Source organism: Camellia sinensis, chromosome 5 (genome assembly GCF_055761805.1).
Source record: "Camellia sinensis isolate YWXY chromosome 5, ASM5576180v1, whole genome shotgun sequence".
Taxonomy (NCBI): Eukaryota; Viridiplantae; Streptophyta; class Magnoliopsida; order Ericales; family Theaceae; genus Camellia; species Camellia sinensis.
This window is the reverse complement of record NC_138965.1, coordinates 219,285,368-219,296,275: the sequence shown is the minus strand read 5'-3', so window position 1 is coordinate 219,296,275 and position 10,908 is coordinate 219,285,368. Positions and strand designations below refer to the sequence as shown.

General features: G+C 36.9%; 1 long non-coding RNA gene across 2 annotated transcripts; it reads left to right on the top strand.

Annotated features, from left to right (window-relative positions):
• The first annotated feature begins 9,665 nt into the window (after positions 1-9,665).
• LOC145790360 (uncharacterized) lies at positions 9,666-10,625 on the top strand. 2 transcript variants are annotated; one of them, XR_014329042.1, is made up of 4 exons: positions 9,666-9,825; positions 9,928-9,948; positions 10,012-10,078; positions 10,515-10,583. It is a non-coding gene; the product is annotated as an uncharacterized LOC145790360 (long non-coding RNA). The 2 variants fall into 2 exon arrangements; XR_014329041.1 differs by having other exon boundaries at positions 9,928-10,058; positions 10,515-10,625.
• Positions 10,626-10,908: the final 283 nt, after the last annotated feature.

Here is a 10,908-nt window from a genome sequence, read left to right as displayed (position 1 = left end):
GTAGAAATATCTGTTTGTGTGACAACCCTCACCACTGATTAGTGCTAATCTGTGATTAAGTATGTTAACTGACTGATTGACTGAAATTCTGAACTGATTGATTTAGTGTATTAGTTTAAATACATTTCTATCTGTTGATCGTTAAATGATCTGTTCTTGTTTTATGTTTTAAACTGCAAATTGAAGGCCTTATTGGCGGCAGAATCCGAAATTGATTAATGTTTTATGCTAATTGGAATTTATGCGATTTTATGGTATATTTAATTGAAATTTGATTTTGTATGATTAAATTAGATTAAATAATGTTGTATTGCATTAGTTGGACTTATTTACCAAAATGCCATGTCAATGGGCCATCTCATAAAACTTTTAAGACTTAATTCATATCTCTTCCTCAGCCATTTCCTTATACCAAACCGACTAGAGAGAGAGAGATAGGGGATAGCTTGATTTCATTTTGTTTTGGCTTGGAGATTAAGAGAGTTGAAGGAAATTTGCATAATTGAGCTTCTACATTTGAAATTGGAGACCTAAGGTAGGATATTCATCATTTGGTTTATGAATTTAAGTTGTGACTTGCATGGTCCATGCTAATTTTGAAGTCTAGAGCCAAAATATGGCTCAAATTGTTGAATTGAAGCTTGTATCATGCATGCATGTTCATATTGTTGAGTTTTGAAGTTGTTTCATGAGGATTTCTTCATGCATGTTCATATTTTTGGTCTTGATCCATGAACTCACCATGTTTTGAAGTTAAACATTGCATTTGATCTTGTTTGTAGCATTGGAGTTCCTAGGAACCCATGCATGTGTTGAATTTGCATTGTTCTTCATGTTCATGAAAACTTCTTTGAAATTTGTGTTCAATTGAACTACCTTTGGGCTTTGATTTCTCAAATTGATCTTTGAAACATACCATATTATGAGTTTACAAGTGTTTTCCAGAAAATTAGCCCAAAAGGATCGTTTTTGGTACATTTAAAGTTGATTTCGAGCTTGAAGGTTCAATCTGGAATTTCTAGAATTTGGACTCACGCTCGAGCGGGGGACTCCACGCTCGAGCGTACAACCTGTGTTCATGCAGTCCACTCGAGCGGGAAAAGTGACGCTCGAGCGGGAAATGTGTGTATCCAATACTTTGCATGTGTTTACAGTCCGCTCGAGCGAGGGAATGCGCGCTCGAGCGAGGACTTGTGTCTCACGCTCGAGCGGAGGTCGAGTGCCCATCGAGCGTAAATTTCACCCATCCAGTACTTTTGCAGTCCGCTTGAGTGGAGTAAGTCACGCTCGAGCGGGGCTCTTTTGTCTGCATGTCTGCTCGAGCGGGGAAACCCACGCTCGAGCGGGACCCCTATTTCAGCAAAATTTTGAAAAGTATTTTTTTTAAGTGTATCTTTGCATCCTTGCATTCTCATTCCATCCTAGGCATTCTTAGGCCTAGTTTAAGGCATCTTAATGAGGATATTGATGTAGAACCACACTGAGGTAAATTAGGGATTAAGTTATTATTTTCCAACTGTGTAGCTTAGTGTGTGTTCGTTCTGTAAATGTGTAGGGTTGGCATCCGAGGACGCTCTAGCTGCTTATAGCCCAGTGCTCTGTGAGTAAAAATGTTGTAAAGATATGTTCAAACATGAATATTTTCCAAATGAACAACTGTACTGCTTTCTGAAATGATGCTCCTTACTGAATGAATGTTTGTCCTATTTACGAACTGTATTCGTGGTATCCATAGCTATTTACTGTTACTGTACTGTACTGCTACTGTCACAGAGATCTCTGTCGGTTCCCATGTTTGGAACCACTACTGTTTACTGATATGATGGCTATCAACTGACTGTTCGGTCTGTTAAGACCTACTGTACTGTTTTGCTATTAGATGTACCACATATGACTATTATAGTTTCCGATTGATTGTTATGGCATGAAATATGAGCCACAAACTGAATGACTGATTTACTGATAAATGACTATTTTCAATACTGAAAGGACATTCATTCTTAATCTATTTACGCATATGTTATTCACTGGGCTTTAGCTTACTGTTTATATATATATGTAGGTGTCCAGGCACCGGGTCGGAGCTAGGAGTGTTGGGTTAAACTCTTTTTTGTCAAGCCAACCAACGTGCCTCACTGCGAGGTTCCAAGTCCTGCCAAGCTAAGGCTGCTTGGGGGTGTTGTAGTTTCCCCCTTTTTCTGTCTTTGTTTTGTATATACCATATAGACTTGTACTGTACTGTTATGGTAGGGACATGGTCCTTAACCTGAATGATTGTATAAGATGTATGTATATACTATTTTTGTTCTGAATGTGTATATGTCATGAAAAGTCTTTTTGCATACAGACTGTCACAGCTCATTGGATATCTTTCAATTACTGTTTTGGTTTTCGCCAGCCCCTGTACTCTGTATTACTGTTTTACTGTTAAGCAGGCTTTCGGTAATCTCGGATTACTGGCCGGTTACGGTGCTAAACCCATAGGGGCGGGTTTGGGTCGTGACAGTTTGGAATTTCACTTTAATATGTAAATTGAAAGCCTTATCGACATCCGAAACCGAAATTGACTACACCGATATGCTATTTGGAATTTTTAGAACCATATGGCAAGTTTTATTAAAAATTGATTCAGTCTGATTAATTAAGTCGTGTTTGGTTAGCCTTATATTCTAATTAATGTGTTTTAGCACCATAATCATATATTTGAGATATAAGCTCATTTGAGCTCATTTCCTTCATCTCCCTTGAGTGGAAAAATCTGAGAATTCATTTTAGAGAGAGAGGGAGCCCAATTCTAGAGAGAGAAATGGAGAGATTAAAGAGAAATTGAAGGCTATAACTTGAATTGATCAAAGATTGTGCTAGAACAAGAGTGATTCAAGACTCTAGGTAAGATTACAACCTATAGATTGTGTAACTAAGTCATTTAACATGAATTTCTTCAAGAGTATGAGTTTGATGTGTATATTGAGCTTAGAATAGAGATTTGAGTTACAATTCATGCATGCATGTACATTTTCTCACAAATTGAGCATGAACTCCAAGAATTCTCTCATGCATGTTTGAAATTCATCTTCATTTGGGGAAATCATCAAGTTTCAAGTTGTTTTGTGGTGTTTGATCATGTTTTGAGAAGTTTGATACAAGAAAAATTCATGCATGTTGTGTTCATAAACATTCATCATATTTTAAGTTGAAATTGTGAGTTTTTAACAAACTCTTGGACCATGATTTTATGAAATGATCCTAAATTCTTCATGTTTTACAAGTTTACTATGTTATCTCTAGTTTTAGGGCCCAAGAGATGTGTTTTGGATGGTTGAATTCGAGTTTTGAGCTTGAAGGTGCAATTTGGAAATTCCAGATTCTGCATCTACGCTCGAGCGTGGGAGTTCACGCTCGAGCGACCACTCTGAGTGTGACTACTCTGAGTGCGTGCACTCCGCTCGAGCGACCAAAAGTCCGCTCGAGCGTAAATTGCAAGCTCCCAGAAGTTTCATGTCTTTTACAGATTGCTCGAGCGAAGGAATGTGCGCTCGAGCGACCATTCACATTTTGCATGTCCGCTCGAGCGAGGAAAGCTACGCTCAAGCGTGGACCTTATTTTCAGAAAATTTGGCTAAGTGTTCCAAGGCATGTTTTGGCATCCTCATTGCATCTTAGGCATTCCTAAGCCTTAATTGAACCATAGTAATGAGGTTATGGGTTAGAAACACACTAAGAAAAGAATGTACCAAGTTCCGAGACTGCAAGTGTGTGTGTGTTTTAGGCAATGTGATAAGAAAGAATAAGAACTCATGTAATGAAAGCTAGGCCTTAATGGCCACTTGAATGTGTAATGAAAGCTAGGCCTTAATGAAAGCTAGGCCTTACTGGCCACTTGAATGTGTAATGATAAGACATGTTTGTGTTATGTATTTTGTGATTGTAGGTCAAGACTCGAGGATTGATTGACCGCTTACTGGAACCACTGTAAGTAATGTTATCGTAAAGATACATTTATATGAATTATGTTCCAAATGAAATGTGATAAGCTATGTTTTCTGAGATGATATCTATTTTTGTGAACGAATATTCCGTATTTGAAATCTATTATGGCATTCATAGATAGTCCCAAGTCATGGGGAATGGCATGAAAATGCGAGTCCATGACATTCATGTGTTTACGAGATCTCGTTAGCCACTTCATTGTGGTGATATGTGTTTAATTGGTATCCGGAACCGATTACTCTAGTCAGAAGACGTTCTGTGATGTGTTCTATGGGATGTACTATTATTATGTTCTGATATGAGAATGATTATGCTCTGGTCTATTTTCTGCTTATGATATATTCGAATTTCGTTCACTAATCTCTTTACCTTAATGTTATTCATTGGGCTTTAGCTCATTGTGTGTATATATATATGTATAGGTGAGCATTCTGGAGCCCGAGCCTGAAGGCTTTTGTCTGGATCTGTGTTCTGTTGTCAGCCAACCATTGTGCCTCTGTAATAACCCTCACCACTGTTTACTGATAAGCCATTGATTACTGTTAAAATGAGGCTAACTATGTTAATTAACTGACTGATTGAAAACTGAAGCCGAATTGATTGAGTATATTAGTTAAATTGCAACTCTATTTGTTTGCCTGCCAAATTATCTATTCATGTCTTTGTGTTTAAACTGCTAATTGAAGGCCTTATCGGCGGTCGAATTTGAAATTGATTAGTGTTTTAAGATTAGTAGAATTAATGTGATTTTATGGTGTATTGAATTGAACATTGATTTGGTATGATTAAATTAGATTAAATTGTGTAATGTCATGAATTAGGCTAATTACCTTTTTGCCACCACTAGTGGGCCACTACCTAAGACTACACTTGAGCCTTTTTACCTTCAAACAAAACATTTCCTCAGCCAATTTCATTGTTGTTGCCGACTAGAGAGAGAGTATAGAGAGATAGCTTCATTTCATCTCAATTTGGCTTGAAGATTAAGGGAATTAAGGAGTGAATTACAAAATTAAGCTTCCTTGCCTACAATCCAAGACTTAAGGTAGAAATTCATCTTCTCATTCTTGTGTTTAAATTGATTCTTGCATGGTTTAGAGCAAAGTTGAAGACTAGAGCCAACTTATGGCTTAAATTGTTGGGTTGAAGCTTAATTGTTGCATGCATGTATATATATTGAAGTTATGAGGTTGTAGTTCATAATTCCTCACATGCATGTCCATGTTTTGAGAGTAGACCATGATTTCATCTTGATTTTGTACAATTTGGCTCATTAGAGCAAGTGTTGGAAGCTTTGAATTGGTTAAATTCATGCATGTTTGCATGTTCTTCATATTCATGAAATTTAGTTTCAATTTGGGCTCAATTGATCTTCCTTTGGGCTTTGATTTTACATTTGAGCTTTGAATCATGTTAAACTTTGAGTTTTGGAATGTTTTCTGGAAAATTGGCCCAAAAAGTATGGTTTCGATGCATCTAAGGTTGATTTGAGCTTGGAAGTTCAAATTTGGAAATTCCAGATTTTGAACACCCGCTTGAGCGGAAAAATTGGCGCTCGAGCGGGAAATTCGTGCTCCCAGTACTTTACACTATTTTGATGTCCGCTCGAGCGGAAGAATTAACGCTCGAGCAGGACCTTGTGTCTTACGCTCGAACGGGTGTCAAGTGCCCAATCGAGCGTGAATTTCACCTATCCAACACTTTTGACTGTTTTGTATAACGCTCGAGCGGGTAATTATACACTCGAGCAAAAACCTTTGTCTGCATGTCCGCCCGAGTGGAGTAATAGACGCTCGAGCATGACCCCTGTTTTCTGAAAATGCTTTTAAAGTGCATCTTTGCATCCTCATTTCATCCTAGGCATCCTTAGGCCTAGTTTAAGGCATCTTAATGAGGATATAGATGTAGAACCACACCGAGTCTAAGTAGGGACTAAGTCTTTGTTTCCCAAATGTGAACTTAGTGTGTGTTCATCATGTAAACTGTGTAGGTTGGCATCTGAGGACGCGCTCTAGCTCAACTGTAGCCCAGAACTCTGTGAGTAACAACTGTGTAAAGATATGTTCAAATATGAATATCTTCTGAATGGTTAAACTATACTGTTTCTGAATTGATACTGTTAACTGAATGAATGTATGCCCTCTATTCTGAACTGTATTGTGGCATCCTTAGCAACTACTGTTACTGTTACTACTACTGTTACAGAGATCTCTGTCAGTTCCCATGTTAGAACCACTACTGTTTACTGATATGATGGCCATCATTGACTGCTCGGTCTTTTAAAACCTACTGTTTACTGTACTGCTATGCTAATGGATGTACCACATATGACTGAATGACTGAAATACTGATTTAATGAACTGTTTTCATTACTGTAAGGACATTCATTCTTAACCTTTTTACGCATTATGTTATTCACTGGGCTTTAGCTCACTGTTTATATATATATGTAGGCATACAGGCACCAGATTGGAGCTAGGAGCGTGGGTTAGACTCTGTTTTTGTCAAGCCAACCACTGTGCCTCACTGCGAGGTTCCGAGCCTGTCAAGCTATGGCTTGGGGGTGTTTTAATTTCTCCCGTCTGTCTCTGTATCTGTTTTGTAATAACTGTATAGACTGATAGCACTGTACTGTACTGTTTAACAGGGATTAGGTCCCTGTTCTAATTAACTGTAAATGTTGTACATACTGTTCTGTACTGTTCATGTATATACGTATGAGAAATCTTTTTGCATACAGACTCACAGCTCATTGGACATTGTTTATTTACTGTTTTGGCTTCCGTCATGCCCCTGTACTCTGTATTACTGTCTTATTGTTAAGCAGGCCTTCGGTAATCTCGGATTACTGGCCGGTTACGGTGCTAAACCCATAGGGGCGGGTTTAGGTCGTGACAAAGTGGTATCAGAGCGATACTTAACCACGAGTTATACCGCACACACGTGTCCAAATGAGCTATAGGGTGTCCTAGAAGAGCAATTAGGGCATCACATGAGCATGAAAAGTGTGTGTGGACATGACATGTATATGTGTTAATGTGTTGAAACATATAACTGCTTATGTTTAAATGTTTAAAGTATGCAACTTCCTATGTTTGTTATTATAATGTTGCATATAGTGAAATGGATAATGCAAGCACTGCTAATGAAACTGAATCCTCTGAGGCAAGAATGGCGAGGTTAGAAAGAATGGTGGAACTATTAACTGCAAGACTAGAACAACAATAGAACCAACAGCCCCTATCTCCTCCTCCGGTACAGCCGGAACCGAATGTTACTGATGGGGATATAATTGCTCTCACCCAGAAGTTCAGCAAGATGAAACCACCATCCTTTCAGGGAGGCCTCGAACCGCTAAAGGCTGAAGCTTGCGTCCTTGAGACAGAAAAATTGTTCGAAGTTTTTCCATGTTCTAAAGCACACAAAGTGCTATTGGCCACCTTTACACTACAAGAAGAGGCCAGAAGGTGGTGGATGTTAGTCCGCGACACCAACACTGTTATGACTTGGGCTCAATTCAAGGAGTCCTTCTTCGAAAAGTATTTCCCTCAGTGTGTCAGGGACAGAAAAGTGACTGAGTTTGAACAGCTGAAACAGGGTACCATGTCCGTTGCTGAATATGAAATAAAGTTCACCGAACTTGCTAGATATGCACCACATATGGTGGACACTGACTACAAGAAGGCTAGAAAGTTTGAGGGCGGCCTTAATGTTGCAATACTGAACAGAATAAATGCTATAAAGCTACCGAACTATGTAAATGTTCTTGACCGAGCATTAATGGCTGAGTCAAACATCGAGCACTACAATAAATTGCACTTTTGGCGACTACTTTTGGCGACGACGTCAATTTTCCATCGCCAAAAGTATATTTTTGGCGACACAGTGATCAATTTCGTTGGTAAAAGTATACCTTTACCAACGCAATTTGCTACCGTCGCTAAAAAAACATAACATTCACTAAGCGCCAAAATTTTTAGTTGGCGCCAAAATTTCAAAACTTTTAGCTACGGGACTTATATTTTAGCAACACAATGAGCGTTGCTATTAGTGTGCTTACTTTTGGCGACGACAAATTGGCGTGGGCAAAGAGTTAACCATTTAGCGACGATAACACTATTCGTCGGTAAAAGTTTTGCTAGTGAAATAAAATAATTTAGTGATTGTGTTTTTATTATAACTTTTCAAAGAGTTTTAGATATTCTAATTACTGAATTGTAAAATTAAAGTGATTATTGAATTAGATCACAAAATAAACCCATTAAGCCCAAACACATTTTTAAGTTGAGATGACTAATTGGAGATAATTTAAACTTTTTTCAAAGAATGTGGTTAGATTATTAATTTCAATATGTTGGATTTTATTTTCAGAATCTAGCTTCAATTTGCTTTTTCTAAAAAACAAAAAACAATTGGGTGAAAAAATAAAAAAATACTTATTATTTTTGTATAATTTTATCTTTTAAGTCATAAATACTTTTTAAAATTTTAAAAATATAGTTTTAATTTTTATTGCTCTCAAATTAATTTTAATTTTTCAAAAAAAAAAAAAAAAAAAAACCTAAAAATTGTGTTGAATCGTTTTTCATAGCCAACTCTACTGACTTTCTGCGTGAGATTCATCTCCTTCCTTAGTTCTCCCCACCTTCGCGCAACTCATCTCCTCTCATCCTTCCGTCACCACCGCCGGTGAGCATGGCTTCTTGTCGTCACCGGCCTCTCCATAATAACTGGTATGTATATCCTCCTATTTCTCTCTCTTGGTAAACCCTAACATTTATATTTTTTCCCCCTTTTCCTTATATTTGCCCTAGCCCCTTCATAAACACTGATCGGTCTCTTCGCTCTCCTTATCTCTCTCTCACAGTAATATGACTGACATGAATCTTGAAGGTACTCTCTTCAATTTCTTCTTTTGAATTTTAACCCCTGTTCTCTAATCAATTTCTGGCTTTATTTATTATTTTTTTGAATTTTTCTCTGTATCAGTTTTTATTAATTGATGCAATCTGTTCCTTCTTTATTTTTTCAGAATTCATGTTCAATTTGATGTGTTGTTAAATTATATATATATTTTTTATGTTCAGCTGTTTGTTTCGTTGGATTTTGCGGGGGTTCTAGTCCGGGATCTGTAGTGACTGAGCTCTGAGAGTAAGTTGATTAATCACTTTTTTATAGCTTTGATTTTCTGAAATAGCTTGACTTCGAAACTTAAATTAAAGCTCTATAAATTCCCAACAAGAGACAGGCCTAGTTAGGTATTAGAGTTGTTCAATCTATTGTCTTGGAACTAAGAAATAGCTATATGTGACTGAATTGATTAGAGTTGTCATTGGAGAGCATCTAGTCTATTGATCTTTGGAAATCTTAGAGGTTTTTTGTAAAAGCAGCAAGTTGAGAAGAATCTCAAGTGCTAGTAATCTTTTTCAGCGAAGTGTTGTTAGTACATTAAGTTTTGTTTATATGTATTACCAGAGGCATTAAATATATGTTATTTGAGAACTAGATGTGCTTCTTTTTGGCTTTTTGAATTTGATGTTCCTGTCATGTATTGGATATTTGTCCTCTAATATATATGACTTAATCTAATTAATTACCCTTAATTACGTTACACAGGGAAACTGAAATGTGTCATCTAATTAATTTTTTCCTTAATTACATTCATGCAGGGAAAAGGAAAGTTGAGTAGATCCTCAATGATGTTCCCTCCTGCCCAAAGAATGGATACCCTTAATGATTTACTTGCTGCAAGTGACCTTATTTCTCTTCACTGTGCTTTGACAAACGAAACAATTCAAATTATTAATGCAGATTGTTTGCAGCATATAAAGTCTGGTACTTTCCAGGGTTTCTTCCGTTTAGTACATTTATTTTATAAAGAAAAATATTAGGATTCCTATAACTTGCACTTACAGGGGAGTGCCTTGATCTATGCAGGGGCATTTCTTGTGAATACAGGTAGCAACCAGCTATTGGATGATTGTGCAGTAAAGTAATTTCTGATTGATGGTACCCTTGCAGGCTGTGCTCTGGATGGTGCTGAAGGACCATAATGGATGGAAGCATGGGTATGATGAGTAGCCTTAGGGTATGAATTACAAGATGATAAAATGTTTGTTAAGAGTATGTATGTTATCTTCTAGGCAGGACTTTCTGACATGATTTATATGGTTGTGTGTGATTGCTTGGCTGATGTTGGTAAAATTAAACCCTTTTTCATTGTGCATTGTTATGGGTTAAAATAAGGCATATTTATGAAGACGGTCATGTTATTTGATGATGGCACAGTTTTGGTTGTGTTTTTTTACAATGCTTCACACATGTTTGCATAAATTCCCCACTCAAACTACATATTATTTTTCTACTTCTGTTTATTTTGGTTAACTTCACTCACTTTCTTCTTCGACTATTTTAGTACCAATAAAATGGAAAAAGAGATGTGATTGTTTAGATTGTTATTTGTAATGTTTCCTATGGAGTTCCTTTTGAATTGACCATGTAATTTGGTTGTATTATTAATGCAGGAGCCCCTCAAAGTTTCTAGACTTTCCAAGGAAATTATTAAAGTTTCTTCTAGTTATCATCACTCCTATGCCATTATAGGTTCATATTTCTTGCTAGATACTTCATTTATCATGGTTTCATGGGGCCCAAGAATATTTACATGTTTTTCAATCTATATTCACAATTCATGCTACTTTATAGAATATTATAGTTGGGGGTTGTTTCGGGTGTCCTAAATAAGTGTACTTTTTGTCTTTTTGATTAAAAAGTTGGGGGGAAAAATATGAATGTTTGGGTTAACTTTTTGACTTTTTATGGAAAAATGTGTATTAAAAATTTGTATAAATTAGTGTATAGGGGAAAATTAGGATTGGGAATTGTGCAGTCATACTTTTTGACTTTTGGTGAGTAGTG